Source organism: Haemaphysalis longicornis, unplaced genomic scaffold (assembly GCF_048455015.1).
Source record: "Haemaphysalis longicornis isolate Haplotype H1 unplaced genomic scaffold, Haemaphysalis longicornis Haplotype H1 scaffold_1, whole genome shotgun sequence".
Classification (NCBI taxonomy): domain Eukaryota; kingdom Metazoa; phylum Arthropoda; class Arachnida; order Ixodida; family Ixodidae; genus Haemaphysalis; species Haemaphysalis longicornis.
In genome coordinates this window covers 123714989-123730167 of record NW_027526203.1, presented here as the reverse complement: position 1 = coordinate 123730167, position 15179 = coordinate 123714989, and the positions used below count along the sequence as shown (strand labels likewise).

The following is a 15179-nucleotide window of genomic DNA, read 5'->3' as shown; positions in this document are numbered from 1 at the left end:
ACGGAAATTATATGAAACAAGGTACCCAAGAATGTGTCTTGTGTTAATCAATGTCAACGGCTCCGCGAGTTCGATTTGATCCACCGTTCTCAGCAGCTTCATGTTGCTACATGTCCTTCATATGTTCCTTTCTGTTCGTACTAAACTTAACAGATTATTTTCCACGTTGTGCTTATACCACAGCTATTCTGTTGACCTTGTGATTACCATCGTTAGGTGGTCACTTAGTATGTCCACGCGGTCCTCGTTGTTTTTGGTTAAAACAGCGATTGTGTTCCGAAGGGTTAATTTCAATTCCTGCATCCTGGCTCTGACTCTATCTCTCTTTCCCTGTTGACATCTGCCCTCATCCGGCACCTTTTCATCTTGCCTAGAGTTTTAGCGTCCTTCACACTATCTGGAATGTCACTTAGGATGAAGTTAATTTTCTTTTAGATATATACTATCGGAGATTTTTTATTCCTTCCTTTACAGGAGACTGCACTTATTGTTCTCAGACAATGTCCCACTGCAAATCAAACCACTGTATCTCGTAAGCTATGGATAGTGCTGTCTCAAAGATTCCCACGGACCTTCCTGCTGTTAGTTTTCTCCTGTTTTTGGTTTCAAGTTTCCAATCACAATCGGGAACCGTGCTGTTCTCTTCTTCATTGCTGATTCTATATCCTCGTAGATACTGTCAACATCCTTGTCATCGTAGCTGGATATTGGTGCATGTGTTTGGGCTGTCTACCCTACATCGCTTGATTATTTGGATCACAAGGACTGCGACAGTTTCCTTAATGCTAAATAATAACTTCAACTTTTTCCGAAATCTCTCTGCGGATCAAAATGTCACCACGTGCTCCCTCGTTTCTTGAGGTTCTCTGTAGCACACAATATGCTCCCTGCTTATCTTCATAGAGCCTTGTCCTGTTCTTCTAACCTCGATAAAGTCGCTGATATCGCCGTTAATGTCCGAGAGCTCCTCTAATATTGCTCCCAAGATTTTCTCGTTAGAGAGGGACCGTACGTTGAACGTTGCTCGTTAAAATCAATGCATTTCAATGCGTTTGCTACATGAAAAGAACATACAACAGGTGTGATGGTGTTGCAGTTTATAACAAGCACGACGTCACCCTTTCTTCTGTAACTACACTTGCACCAGTCAAAGTCATGAACGAAGGAAGTACCATGAGGCGTCGGTGGCAACGTTTGTCTAACTATAATTAAGTAGACAGGAATCGACGCTGTTGCCATTCATATATACACTACGACCGGCCAAAAACAAGTTCCAATCGTCAAATAACTGTCGGTAGGTTATATTCCGGTGGTTGTATTCCGTGGTATGATGATTTTGGGGTGACGAATATCTCAATGAATCTCAGTGGATAGTGACCTCGACATGTCTAAGCCAGTTAACAGGTACACCCTCACAGCACACCCTCACAAAAATGGATTACGAATTTCTGAAGAGTTTTCATGGAGATCTTATGGAGTCACAAGAAATACGACAGAAACTCATCAGGAACTCTGAGCTTATGGAGCCCATAAAAATCTACATAAAAAATCTTGCCCCCATAAAAAATCTACAAAATATTTATAGCTACTTCTCCACAGAAATTCATTAAGAGCGAACTCTTCAACATCTGTATGAATTATCTGTAAAATTTCTACCGTCACTTCTCCATAGAAACTCTGTGAACTTAAACAACTCAAGGCCTCTATGAAGACTCTGTAGAATTTTTGTTGTGACTTCCCCATAAAAGTTAATTAAGAGCGAACTCTTCAACATCTGTATGAATTATCTGTAGAATTTCTACCGTCACTTCTCCATAGAAACTCTGTGAACTTAAACAACTCAAGGCCTCTATGAAGACTCTGTAGAATTTTTGTTGTGACTTCCCCATAAAAGTTAATTAAGAGCAAACTCTTCAACATCTCCATGAATATTCTGTAGAATTTCTGCCGTCACTTCTCCATAGAAGCTCTGTGAACTTAAACAACTCAAGGCCTCTATGAAGACTCTGTAGAATTTTTGTCGTGACTTCACCATAAAAGTTCATTAAGCTTCCACTCATCAAAGCCTCCAAAAAGACTATAGAATTTCTACAGTTAGTTCTCCATGGAAACTCTGTGAACTTTAACTGAATTATAAGCCAGCTCCCCAGCACTTCTATTCTTTGCCATCATAACTCGTGTGTACCAGCGGCCGTCCTTCCATCCAGGTAATACGATACACGCGCGCACACACACGTACACGCGATTCACGCGTCGCGCGAGCGTCGGCGTTGATCGGCGTCGCCGCACCATCACGCAGGAGAGCTGCGAGAAGCCGCAACCACATGCAAACACATGGAACAGGCGAAGTCATGCGTCAACCGCTGCGTCGACGAACGTTGCTGGGCACGTTTCAATGAACTCGATCTGCACGATTTTTGAATTATTTTTGATCGTTTACGATCAGTTATTTCAATTGTTTAAATGCAGTAATTAGCATTCTAGATTTGCCAGACAAAATGCACTTTCTTTGTTCTACTCATTCCTAAGAATGCTTGCAGGCCATTTTTGAAATGTTGCAAAATGTATTTCAAGTTATCACAGTCAAATCTGAACAAAACAACACAGCCTCATGAACAAAGACGCACTTCGAAAAAATTCCTTACAACTTGATGTCCTACCTAGAAGTAATGTACAGACTGCTTCATAAATTTAAAGCGTGAGCAAAACAAATTTTCAGCGCTGCCTTGCTACTGAGGTTAGTCAGACTTCACTTGCAGATTAAAAGGCAAGGTGTCCTGGTATCCTTTGTTTACGCCGGTAAAAAAAAAGATGATCTAACTATCAACAAAAAATAACAGGGAGTTTGTGTGAAGATTCGATCCTTTGACCTTCAAAACAGTAGCCCAATACAGAACCTCACGGAAGGAGGCAGGGACTTAGTGCAGAACTTCGTATACAAGCGACGTTGCCAACGAGCCTTGTAAGGTTTCTTTTTTTCTTTTTTTTGTGCGGGGGGGGGGTCATTCTCGTCAAATCTGAAGAAAATAAGGTAGGATGATGAACGAAGACCCAATTAGCACAACTTTACTTGCTACTTGATTTAACCTGAGTGTAATGTACCGACTGCAGCTTCATGAATTCAAAGTGTGAGCAAAGCAAATTTCGGGGCTGCCTTGAAGCTGAGGTTACCGTCGAACGTCACTTGTAGGTTAAACTGCAAGGTACTCTGCCTTTTTTTTGTCTTGAAAAAAAAAAGCCAATGACACCCTCATTGCGAAAAAAAACAGTGTGATTTTGCCACGATTCGAACCATGGACTTTCAAAACATAATGCAATTGGCAAAGCTCCCAACCACTCGACCACGCCGGAAGACACGCGCAGGCGCAAGAATTTGGTACCCTAACAAAGGCTGCCAACGAATATTGCCGGGTGACTCGTTTTGGTCGTATTTGACAAATTTCAGCAGTGATAACGCTTGTTTCTTCCGCACCGATCTTGGAGGCGAGGCCAAATATGCTAATACTGCGAGTGATGTAACCAAACCTCCCTTATTTGAGCCAAGAAAAGCTATCGCGCTTCATCGGTCCCCTTATGCAAGCTACGGTAGCCGCGAATGAATGAATGCCGCGCTAGATTTCTGGCGTTGATAAACTTTGTTCGTTACGCACCGATCTTGCAGACATGCCCATCATGCTAACACTACAAGCGGTGTAGCCAGAGCTCCCGTATTTAACTCACAAAAAGCTATCCCGAACCCCCGATCGCCCCGATGAAAGCCAAGCTAGGCTAGCCACGAAGGAATGCGCACTTTCGAACAGAAATAGCTTGTAATTTGCCTCAAGGCACCGATTACCGCAGGTTGAAAAGAAATTGATTGTTTTCTGCGAAAGTAATGACCCCAAACCAGGAGATGGACATGGAATCCGGACGATGACGCCTGCTTTCGTATGTATTCTGGCGCTGCGTTGACGCTGACATCTGGCAAGCATAGACGTCGGCGTAACTTCCGCGTAAGCTCGCGTTGCCGTGAATTTCACCGACGCCGTCACCGCGGGCCGATTTCAACGCCGAAAGAGCGGAAAATACGCTGCAAGTAGTTCCGGCTTCAGAACAAACCGTAAAATTACGGCGCCGCAACCCCACGCCAGCTGTATTTCCACCGTAGACCCTGAAATTGCCGTAACTGTCGGTACAATTACTGTTATCTTTTAAAAAAAACCACGCTCAAGCTTTTCTTGTATATAATTGGCAACTAATATCTGTATTTACCAATAACTTGGGCATCTATTACGCAACGCGTTTTTATCAAGGTGGGTGTCACTTCAGGAACTAGTTTTTCCCTCGGACGAACATGAGACAGGAAAGTGCTGCGCGGCGAGCCCGACCGTCCTATCTGCACTCCGTATCAGTGCGCGTGCTAATGGCCGGTGACGGCACGAGCGTGCACGGCCGTGCACGCCTTCAACTTTCGTTGTTTCGGTGATTTGACTACCATGGATTTATCTACCGGACGAAGAAATACTGCGAAGCAGTGAAGGTGAGTATAGTGAACTTTGTTTTTTTGTCATACATTGGGTTTGTTTATTTGTGTTTTGCTTTTACCGCCCGGCTGCGCCGGTCTGTGTTATCTCTGCGCCAAGGGAAGCGCGTGTTCCATTCTTTCTTTCTGTGCCGCATGTGTTATCTGTTGTGATAGGGAGAGCATTCCGATCTAACGTGAACAGCCCAGAATAATCTTCTTGGATCTACTATGTTCTCGATGCGAATCGACGTTTCGAGAACCACGCGCGCCAAAAGATAAAAAGCCTGCAGTGCGGACGCCAGGGCATTCGATTCGACGACACTCGCCTGTGCAAGTCACTTTGTTGACCGCTGCTTCGCCGCCTCTGTATTCTTTTGAGTTGTTAGGGGAGCACAAGTTCGCTCCAATAAACGTGTTTCTCATTCAACACAACTGCATCGTCCTTGGCTTCGTGACAATATCTATTTATCGTAGCAGAGTTGCTCTCGAACTGCGGTCCGCGTAAGCGGTTAGCCCTAACGACTTCAGTGACTCGCTTTGTGCGTTCCGCAGATCTGTCGGTAGACCTTTGTACCTGGCTGCTGCGTGTGTAAACAATCAATTCGCGCGCAATTTCTAGGCCTGTGTTCGGAATTTCTAGCCCTGTGTTCGGTGAAGTGTGTGTGTCCTGTTCTGGTTAGCTAGCCGAATGTTTTGATATGAAGTGAAATAAGGGAAGCTGGAGAGTGCGAATATATGTGCGTGTGCGAATATATGTGCCTGTGCGAATGCACATGTATGCATTACACGCACATCGTGTACTTTTAGCGTGATATTATGTGCTCTTTGTTTTTATTTCGTTTCAGCAGATGCCGTTTTTTCCGTCATAATAGTTTTCAGTTAAAAAACGTGCACAATAAATTGAATTATTGCCGTGCGTGCAGCATTAGAATAAAATAATAAATCGAGTGATTTCCGAGCGTACAGCATTAGATTAAAATGCCATCTGGATGTTTTTTTCGCGTTTCGATTGAATGATTAATCTTTTCGAACGCTCAGTTTGGTCGTGAAATGTTGGACTGCACACAGTGTATGGAACCCGAATTTATTTGTAACGTCAGAACTACACGCATGTCGTAACTGGTACAGTAGTATGAGTAGCGCTGGTTGCGCTTCGTAATCTTACTGTAGCATCGCAAACGTAAATTAGCCATTCAGAACCAAGTAAAAATATTCAAGAATGGCTGTTAAATTTCTGTTACTTATGGGATTTCCAGCTCAATGAATTTTAGTGTGCAACACACCTTGCTGATCAGAGTAACGCAGCATTTGAGATTTCGCAGGTTTAAGGCAGAGTATGATTCTGGTATCTGGCCTGTCGTTTGCTAATACCTTACATGTTGCAGGCTGCTGACTGGTTCAACTTGTATTCAAAATGACTTATTGGTGCGGCCTACTTCAAGGACCGAGGCGGTTTCCTCATCGGGCATCGCCGACTGTTTGGCAGTCTATGCAAAAGTGGGTGAACACGCTTGTTTTATGGTTTTTACGGACTTCGTCTTGCTGTTACATGCACAACAAAATTTCAGTATTCTGAAGTCATCATTTTTTCGCTAGGGACTCTTTAGAAGGTGTTCAAGCAGTCTTACACCAGTGCCGTTTTTGGTGACTATTTGTGCAGATTAGAATTTTGCCGACACAACGTAGCACTGCGAATGTTTGATGTAGATTTACAATCTAAACAACACAAGGTACGAGCTGACTCTAATTTGTTTATTGCACACTAAATGTATGTATATACTGAACTTTTGTGGAGACGCAGATGTGCTGCTGAACCTCGAATGATGCCAACCATTTCGAGAGGTTCTTTTGGCCACAGCAGCCAATTTTAGAATGAAAGAAAAAAAAACTGCTGGTAATTCACTACTGCACCCCTCAAGACCAGCTATAGCTTCAGCGTGTAGAACCCCCAAGTTGAATTTATAAAGGCAGATCATCACTCTCGTCAACCGAAGCAGGTGCCCGTAATGATAAAAAAAACTTAAATATGCACGAAAAAGCTTCAGACCGATTCAACTTAACAGTAGTGCCCTGCTGAGCATCCCTTCATAAAAGCTTTAATGACCTTGTGGGCTGGTTGGTATCTGCTTTGCCATAAAATCCTAGCCCCACTGAACTGCTGGTCACGATTGCACGCCCCAAAACGGGGAGGAAATGGGGGGAAAGTGGGCCAAATTGCAGTTTTACCTGTCGCAAGTGGTCAGTGCCCATTTCGTTGGCTATATCATTAATGAATTGTGTGACGCAAAGAGAGAAAAATAAACCTTGGTTCAACACCTTACACACAATATTTTCTTTTGGATGCACATAGGAATGTCGGGAAGAGGCGTTGCCTGTTCGAATGGATGTCATTATTAAAGCATTTGGGCACCAGTGCGATATTTCGGCGCATATATACATTCTTTGTGTTGATGAACAGCTGAGAATTAGCGCTTGTTCCTGTCCTGTGTTTTTGCAATTGTGAGCTTAGGTCCAATTTTCATGCGGTTTTTTTTTTCATGTTTTACAAACGGCAATTTGCCTGGTAACACATTCTTTTGCTAGACAACTTTTTCAAGCAAGTTATGGCTTTCTGCAAAATTTACTTGAAGGATTTTTTGCTCTGTTTATTAGGGTTGACGGGATTTGACTACTGTATTTAATGTAAATTGTGAACACTTTCACTCAATATTTAGTGCCAGTGTACATTTGGCTGCTCCAATAAGAGCATGAACAGTAAAGAAAAGGAAATAATTCACATACATATTTGTGCCTGATGACTATTCTGTGGGCGTGCGAAGTTTGGTTGGTTGTAATTATCAGGTGATGACTTATCCGTAGCTGTGCACGTTGATAGGGACATTTGAAACTTGAAAAATTACTCAAAAATTTTTTGTTGTCTTTTTTGCTGCTATTAAAGCTATAAATATGACAAAATGCATTATCCGTACCTGTTGCTGTTCAAACTTCCTTGACAGATCTCTTCATACACAGTAAGCTGTTAGTATAGCTTCAGCGTTGAAATATTTGGTTCAATGCTTATTTAAAAATTTTTGAACAGAACTCCTTGTTAGGGACTTTCACGTAGTGTGTAGTTTATTCGTCCTCATTGCGTTTCTTGCAATTATACATGTCTATATCCTCAGCACAAAACCGACAGGACAGAGGGAAAAGAAAACATGGGACAAGCTCTGAATGTGAACTAAAATAAACGTATTGGAGTTGCACAAAAATGTATACCCAGCATGCATACAAAAAATGAGAGAAACTTAACCCAATAATGCCCCAGGCTTTCATCGGGTTAAATTTTGTTTTTTGTGCATCTATTGGCGGCATATTTTTGTGTAACTTCAGAGCCTGTCCTGTGTTTTCTTGTCTCTTTGTGCTGTATGTTTTGCACTGTGGAGCTGATTATTTACCAACATTACTACAGTTGTACATTTTGGTTTGTTGGCGCTGCTCATGACAAAATAGTTCACCCCGTTGCTTATTTTTGCTCTGCTTTGGCTCACGTCTCCCCACACGGACAGCATCCTTTGTTTTATTTTTGTTGTATTTGGCAATCTCTACGGCAGCACAAGGCAGGTCGTTTTCTGTGCCGCTTAATCTCTCCTCCTTTCAACAGTTTTTAAACCTGCATTAATTGTTTCGTTGAAACGAACCGAACATATTTAAGGAAGCTCTGTAACTTTTCTTTGTGCATTTGTGTTTTTCCTTATGTCTGCCCAAGGCCGCCTTGCCAGCATACTAAGCAGTGTTCACATGAACCACGCAACCAATGGTAGTAGGTTGCAAGAGTTTTGCTTAAATGTATTTCGTCTTCAGGCTAACTATTATGTCCATCATGGCATTAGTGGTTTTTTGCAGTGGAAAAAGCTGCTGTGGTAAAAATTCATGAATGAAAATTTGCTCGAAGCCGTACAACACTACGTGTTGCTAGCCATAGAATACTATGCATTCAAAATAGCTGACATCTGAGCATAAATTGTCCATCAATTACGGCAACTTGTTTCCTGCACATCGTTCAGAACAGTGGTTTTTAATGTGGATAGTATTTTGGATTTTTCTCGTCTATCAAAGGAATAAGCAGGGGATCCACATGTTCACCCGCTTAAGCGGGGAATCAAACTTTCCTTCGCACGTCTCAGCAATGAATGAATTTGAAAGCTAAAAAAACTTCGATTCATTCAAAAGGCATTGCAAAAGAGCTGATGGTAATTGATAGAGAGCAAACATCGAAGCTGCATAATAGCTGCTTACAAGAAAATAATAATCAGTACTTTTTACAGTTAGTGATCCTCCCTTGTAGCAGTGGTCCTGTGTACATCTATATTGCCTAAAACATATTGTTGGGCTTGTCATGTGTGCCAGCTACTTACAACTGCACAAGACATGACAACGGACATAGGCAGAGAATGAGAATGACAACCGCATAGGTGTCCTGTGTATACAGGCACACAAGCTATTTAGGTGTCCAAACATTATTCATAAGTGAACTCGTCATTGGTGCTTTTATTGCATAGCTTTTTTTTGGCTGGTAACCTGTCATTCTGGGGATTCAGATAAAACTTTATTAGCCTTGAGTCATTTTTGCTGGTGCCGAACGTCTAGTGACATGAGGTGGATTTTCATACTGAGATCATGTATATGTGAGCAAAATCTTTTGAATTACTACCACTGCTGGTACGCTTCATGTAAAAATAATTTAGCACACATGCAACCCTAAAAAATTCAACCAATGACACAAGTATTCAAATGAGAATTAGTGTATTCTTGCCAAGAATTTATCATCAAATTGTATCATCAAGATTTTATCATCAAGAATTTATCATCAAATCTTCATGCGGAATAGACGGCATCAACGCAAAGTTTCTGAAGCAAACTAAAAACTACTCATCCATTTTTCTGGCAAAGATTTTCCAGCAGTCCCTAAATAGCGGAATTTTACCACGAGACTGGAAGATTGGCAAGGTCGTCCCGCTGCATAAATCAGGAAACAGACATTCACCTCTAAACTACAGGCCAATTTCATTGACAAGCATTCCCTGCAAAATTATGGAGCACGCCCTATATTCGCACATTTGTAATTTTCTTGAGTTTAATTGTTTTTTCAATTCCGCACAACATGGATTTAGGCGTTCTTTCTCATGCGAAACAGAGTTACTTCACTTTGCTCACTCGCTCCATACCTATCTTGATAGCAATTCTTTGGTTGACTGTATTTTCCTGGATTTTGCCAAGGCCTTTGATAAGGTGAACCACGTTTTACTAATGACTAAACTTGCCGCCCTCAACCTCGATCCCCAGTTACTGCTATGGTTAGAACATTTTCTTAACAACCGTTCTCAATATGTCACGCTAAATGGTTTCGACTCCCAACTTAATGAGGTAACATCTGGTGTGCCTCAAGGTTCAGTTCTAGGTCCCGTACTATTTTAATATATATTAATGATATATCTAACCATGTGTCTTCTTCAATGCATCTATACGCAGACGATTGCGTCATTTATCGTCAAATCAGGTGTGACGACGACAATCGCGAACTGCAGTCTGACTTGAACAAAATTGTGACATGACGCGAAACATGGAAAATGGCGCTTAACCCCCTAAAATGCAAGTTTATGCGTATTTCTCGGCATGACGTATGTTCACCTTTTTACACACTAACTGATGTGCCACTAGAAAACGTATCATCCTATCGTTATCTCGGCGTCACCTTATCATCAGACCTAACCTGGAAATTGCACATTGACTCCATCACATCAAACGCTAATCGCATGCTGGGCTATTTACGACGAAATTTCAGCCAAGCTCCTGTCTCCCTAAAGTTAACACTTTACCGAACTTTAATACGCTCGAAACTAGAATACGCTGCATCTATTTGGGATCCGAGCCAAGCTAACTTAATTCAGTCTCTAGAGCTAGTGCAAAACAACGCAGTGCGTTTTATATCGTCGAACTATCAACGAGCAGCCAGTGTTACATCAATGAAGTCCAGTTTATCTTTGCCTCTCCTGACCCTGCGCAGAAGATATTTTCGTCTTTCCCTGTTCCACAAAGTATACAATCATAACTTGCTGCGCAGCTTGCTTATACCGCCACCATTCTATCGTTCGGCCCGTATTGATCACATGCATAAAGTTTGAATCACTCATTGTCAAACCAACACATTTTTTCAATCATTCCTACCCTGCACATCAAATGATTGGAACCGCCTTCCTGCAGATATAGCATCCATAACAGATCACACACTTTTTCGAAGCTCGTTATATGCCTATTTGGTTCCAGATGACCAATCATAATTTGTTTCTTATAGTTCTGGCGCACAGTTGCCCTTGTATCTGCATTTATCTTTTATTTTGTATGCTTTGTTCAGCATGTACCACTCGGTGTTAATGCTTGTGTCTTTGACATGAAACATTGCCACCTTGCGTTCCTATTTTCTTTTTCTTCCTTTGCGATGTGCATATATTTTTCTTTATGCCTTTTTAATGTGAATATATAGATGTGAACTAATTGTTCTTGATTATGGTATTTATGTCGCGACCACTTATAGTTGGCCAATTTAAGAGAGTTTGTGTAATTGGCCGCATCTGTCTTTTTTTGTGTGTACTCTGTAAACCACTCCTCTCTACAATGCTTCGGCGATTGAGAGTAAGTGAAATAAATAAATAAATAAATAAAATCAGCATTTAAGGTAATTAAAAATTGGCTAAATATCAGCATCGAAGAGAGTCAAACGAAAAATATAACTTTAGCAAAAAAAGGATATTTAAAAAAAAATGTTACTTCTGATATGTTGTATTCTGATATAAGCTTGCTTTTTCTTTCTTTCCAGCCTGCACATGTGTCAAGTTTGCCGTGCCACAGCAGCTAATCAAGGCGACCCTCTTGTCCGTAGTGTCACGGGAAATCAAGGCTGTCGGTCAGTCAGCTGCATAGTGCTGTCTCAAAATTAAATAGATCGTGAGTCGCTGAGTTTTGTCTCTGCTTATATATTTCAGCAGCTTTGACTGGCTGGCCTTTCAGCTAGCTGTCGCTGTCTGACTAAATTTATGTGTGACTGTCAATGCTGCCGATTTACATCTTGTGACTGCCAAAAATGCCCCTATTTTGCCCAATAGCACTTACTTGCAGCAAAGCGTAAAATGTGTAATTATGTATCAATTTGCTGACCTAAAATATTCACATAGTTCAAGAAACGCATTATGAAATGGCAAGAACACGTCAGGAAGTACGCAGAAATAAATGAAGAAGCTCCGTAAGAATACGTCATGAAGTACATAAGATGTCATCATAAAAGCCATAGAAGTGCATCAAGAAGTACACATTAATCTACTTAAAAAGGCTGCAAAAATACATCAGAAGTTCTACAGAAAATCACTCGTCAAACACTCTACAGAAACTCCATGAGAAATGCATCAAGAAGTACGCATAAATCTACTTAAAAAGGCTGCAAAACTACATCATAAGTTCTACAGAAAATCACTCGTCAAACTCTACAGAAAGTCCGTGGCCAAATACTTGTTCAAACACGTCAAGAGCTCGTCAAAAAAGGTCTTCACAAACTCTACAAAATCTCTATACAAGAGGAAGACAAAACTCTACAGAAATACATCAAAAACACAACAGGATTTTTTATGAGGGCATAGCGACGTTGCGTTTCGCGATGTCATTAGCCCTCGATTTCACTTATGCACCCTTAGAGAATACCCAATAGTTTAAACCGCTAGAAGACCTACGAAAATGCAATTCGCCAAAGCACAATTTTTCTCCAATTTTCTAAACGGTAAGTTTTGCGCAAATATGATCACGAACTGGCATGGGACCAGTGGTTTTCCACAGCACAACGAAAATGGGACCAAAATTCGCATCCATTCCCGGAGAACTCAGATTACTGACGAAATTTCCCCCTCATTATTAGTTAGATTTGCCTTCGAAAATGGCCCATTTGGTGGCCAAATGTCACTAAGGCATCAGCCTCTGGCTTCGATTCATCTAACGTACTGCTCTCCACCCTGTGAAATCCTTTATTTTCGTTAAATAGGTATGAGGTGACATTCAGTAATGCGGAGCTGCCTGTAGTGCTGTTGGGCAACGATGCACCATAAATTCCCAGCGAGCGCTTGCGTCCTCCGCAGCTGACAAAGCGTAACCGACCGCGTCATTGTCCTTTCGACGAACAAGCTTTCGGAATCACCATCAAATAGTCCTGAGGTGTCGGTGTGCAAGTATAAAAGCGAGGGGGCAAAAGCCCGTGACCTGTCTTTAGCAGACGAGGCAAAGCGGTCATCACTTTTACTGTTGGCCAAATGGCCGGGCTGTACTGCTGATTGTGCGACTGTCACTGGTTTCGTCTTTACGAAACCCGCGTAGTGCTATTTTATGTTGTCTGCTTGCAAGAATAGAAATTAAACACGAAAACACTAGAAGATTTATGTCTAGGAGCAAAGCGCCAGATGTTAACTGGAAGCCTCGATGAGGTCAGACATCTAAAAGGCCACTTTAAGGCGTTTATAAAGACAACCTTAACTTCAAAATGAAAAAAAAAAACGGCCGTAGAATGCACAGTTCTCTCATTTTAGAGCAGTATCAAGGCTGTAATAATTTTTACGCTCGCAACTCAACTCTCAACTGACGGCTATTGCAAAGTACATTGCAATATTGCCCATATTGCCAATATTGCCCAAAGCACATTGCCCATCCAGAGACAGTTGTGTTGGATTTTGGAACACGCCGCCACCCAGCTAATGGAGTGGTCCCGCTCTTTCGATACACGAGTGAACCGCCGTACATCCCAAATCCAAGAAAACCGTATACTGTGAACACTGCGCGGGTCCAGTGTACATTACAAAACATGGGCGTTCATGAATACATACACAAAATACATACACGCAGAACACGTACATCGTGTTCGTTATAATTCAAGGAGGATTTGTCCAGGGTACTACAACGAGTGAGTGCTTGGCGCCACATGTCGAAACAGGAAAAGGCCTCCTGGAAATGTGAACGGGATTCGCGCTGAATGATGTCCCATCCGTAAAGGGTGCGTGTCATGATGACCGTGACTAGGGGAGTAATCTGGAACAAGGATGCCGGTTTGATCCCGGTTGCCGCAGCTGTCTTCTGCTGGAGGCGAGGAACGAAAACATCCGGGTGCAGAGGTTTAAATTAGACCCTGGAGGTCTAGATTAATCCTGCACTTCCCACTACGCCCCGCCTCATAACACATGTGCAGCTACTTCGCGCAAAACTCCCACAATTATAAAATTTTAGGCAATGTAAGGTGCATCGTAGTAACATTCGAAATATGCACTAACCGATCACGTGGTTGCTATAACATAAAGGTATTGAATGTTCAGCGGTATTACTGCCAATCGCGTCTTACCACATTCTTAGAAACGAGAGAAAAAATTGAAAGAAAGAATAGAGGGTTACACGAGCTATTGGGGCTGGCTTAATATAACCTCGACCTTCTGAGGGTTTCAGATTCATGGCTACTGCCAGAAACATGTGCCCACGATATTCAAGATTATAGCTATAACAGGCAAAGTCGGATGCAGTGCAGTGGAGGGGAACTTATATTATGAATAGATAATATGAATTCGGCTGAAGCATGAAATGGTCAACGTGTACTAGACCATACATCCTAATCAGAAGCGCTTTATGGTGCGTTTTTGAAGTGCAATGGCTGTTTTAGTTTACTGCCCTTCTTTTTCTCGAAAGTTTGCTATTCGGCATAACAAATCTATACTGCTCACAATATTACAACTAGGGAAAGGAGAGAGCTTGATTTATGACACACGTACTCAAACAATACCACTCCTTGCTCGTAGAAGGCGGTTGTTACGCCGGCTGTTACGAGGACCTGGCCGCATTACTTCCATGCGCGATTTGAGTAGACGTACCTCTAAGCCTCTGCCCCGCTCCTACTGAGCAGACTACAACAAAGAACTTGGTGTGGAGCGGCCCTGCCCTGCGAAGACTATACTCCTCGTGCACCTCGCCTCCTGCGGCCCGTGCCCCGGACGTCCACCGGACTTCGCCTCGTGGACACAATGTCCACATCACGTCCCACTTCTACGGTTTCTTCGGGAATAGATGTTATGCAAAAACTGGCACCCTCTTGTGGGAACCGCGTGCGCTTCCGCCATGTTGGGGGATTCCTGGATCTCCGGATACCGCAGTATACATGATAGCCCGGGGTTATCGACGCGCACGTCGGCACTTATCGTTGTCCAAGATGCTTAAATACTGCCGTGTAACTTGCTGTGCACAAAGATGATACGAGGATGACCACGGAAATAGCGTTCACATCTTTTTTTTTTATTTCTCAACGGAAGCATGATTCGAGCCCTGCGTGCAGTCGCTTGCGGGTGTCGACTTCCCTTACTATAGCTCGATCGCATGCATAGTCACGAAACGAATATGTGCAAGACTAAAAAGGTCCCAAAGTGAGCTATTTTCCAGACCTGTATTTGCCGCCGAGCACTCCTGCCTGCTGGTAGTTAAGGCGCACTGCATCCCTCAGCTCGTACTTTATCGTGTGGGATAAGTCTTGAGTCTGCCATTCGTGCTTTGCGCGCACACGTTTTCTTTTTATTCTGGACGTTCAGTGGGCTTTTATGGAAGTACTACGCATTCTTTCGTTTGCCAA

The 15179-nt window shown here is 42.4% G+C and overlaps 1 long non-coding RNA gene across 1 annotated transcript; it reads left to right on the top strand.

Annotated features, from left to right (window-relative positions):
• The first annotated feature begins 4430 nt into the window (after positions 1 to 4430).
• Positions 4431 to 11499, top strand: LOC144165807 (uncharacterized). The gene is made up of 3 exons (XR_013321521.1): positions 4431 to 4519; positions 5890 to 6001; positions 11361 to 11499. It is a non-coding gene; the product is annotated as an uncharacterized LOC144165807 (long non-coding RNA).
• Positions 11500 to 15179: the final 3680 nt, after the last annotated feature.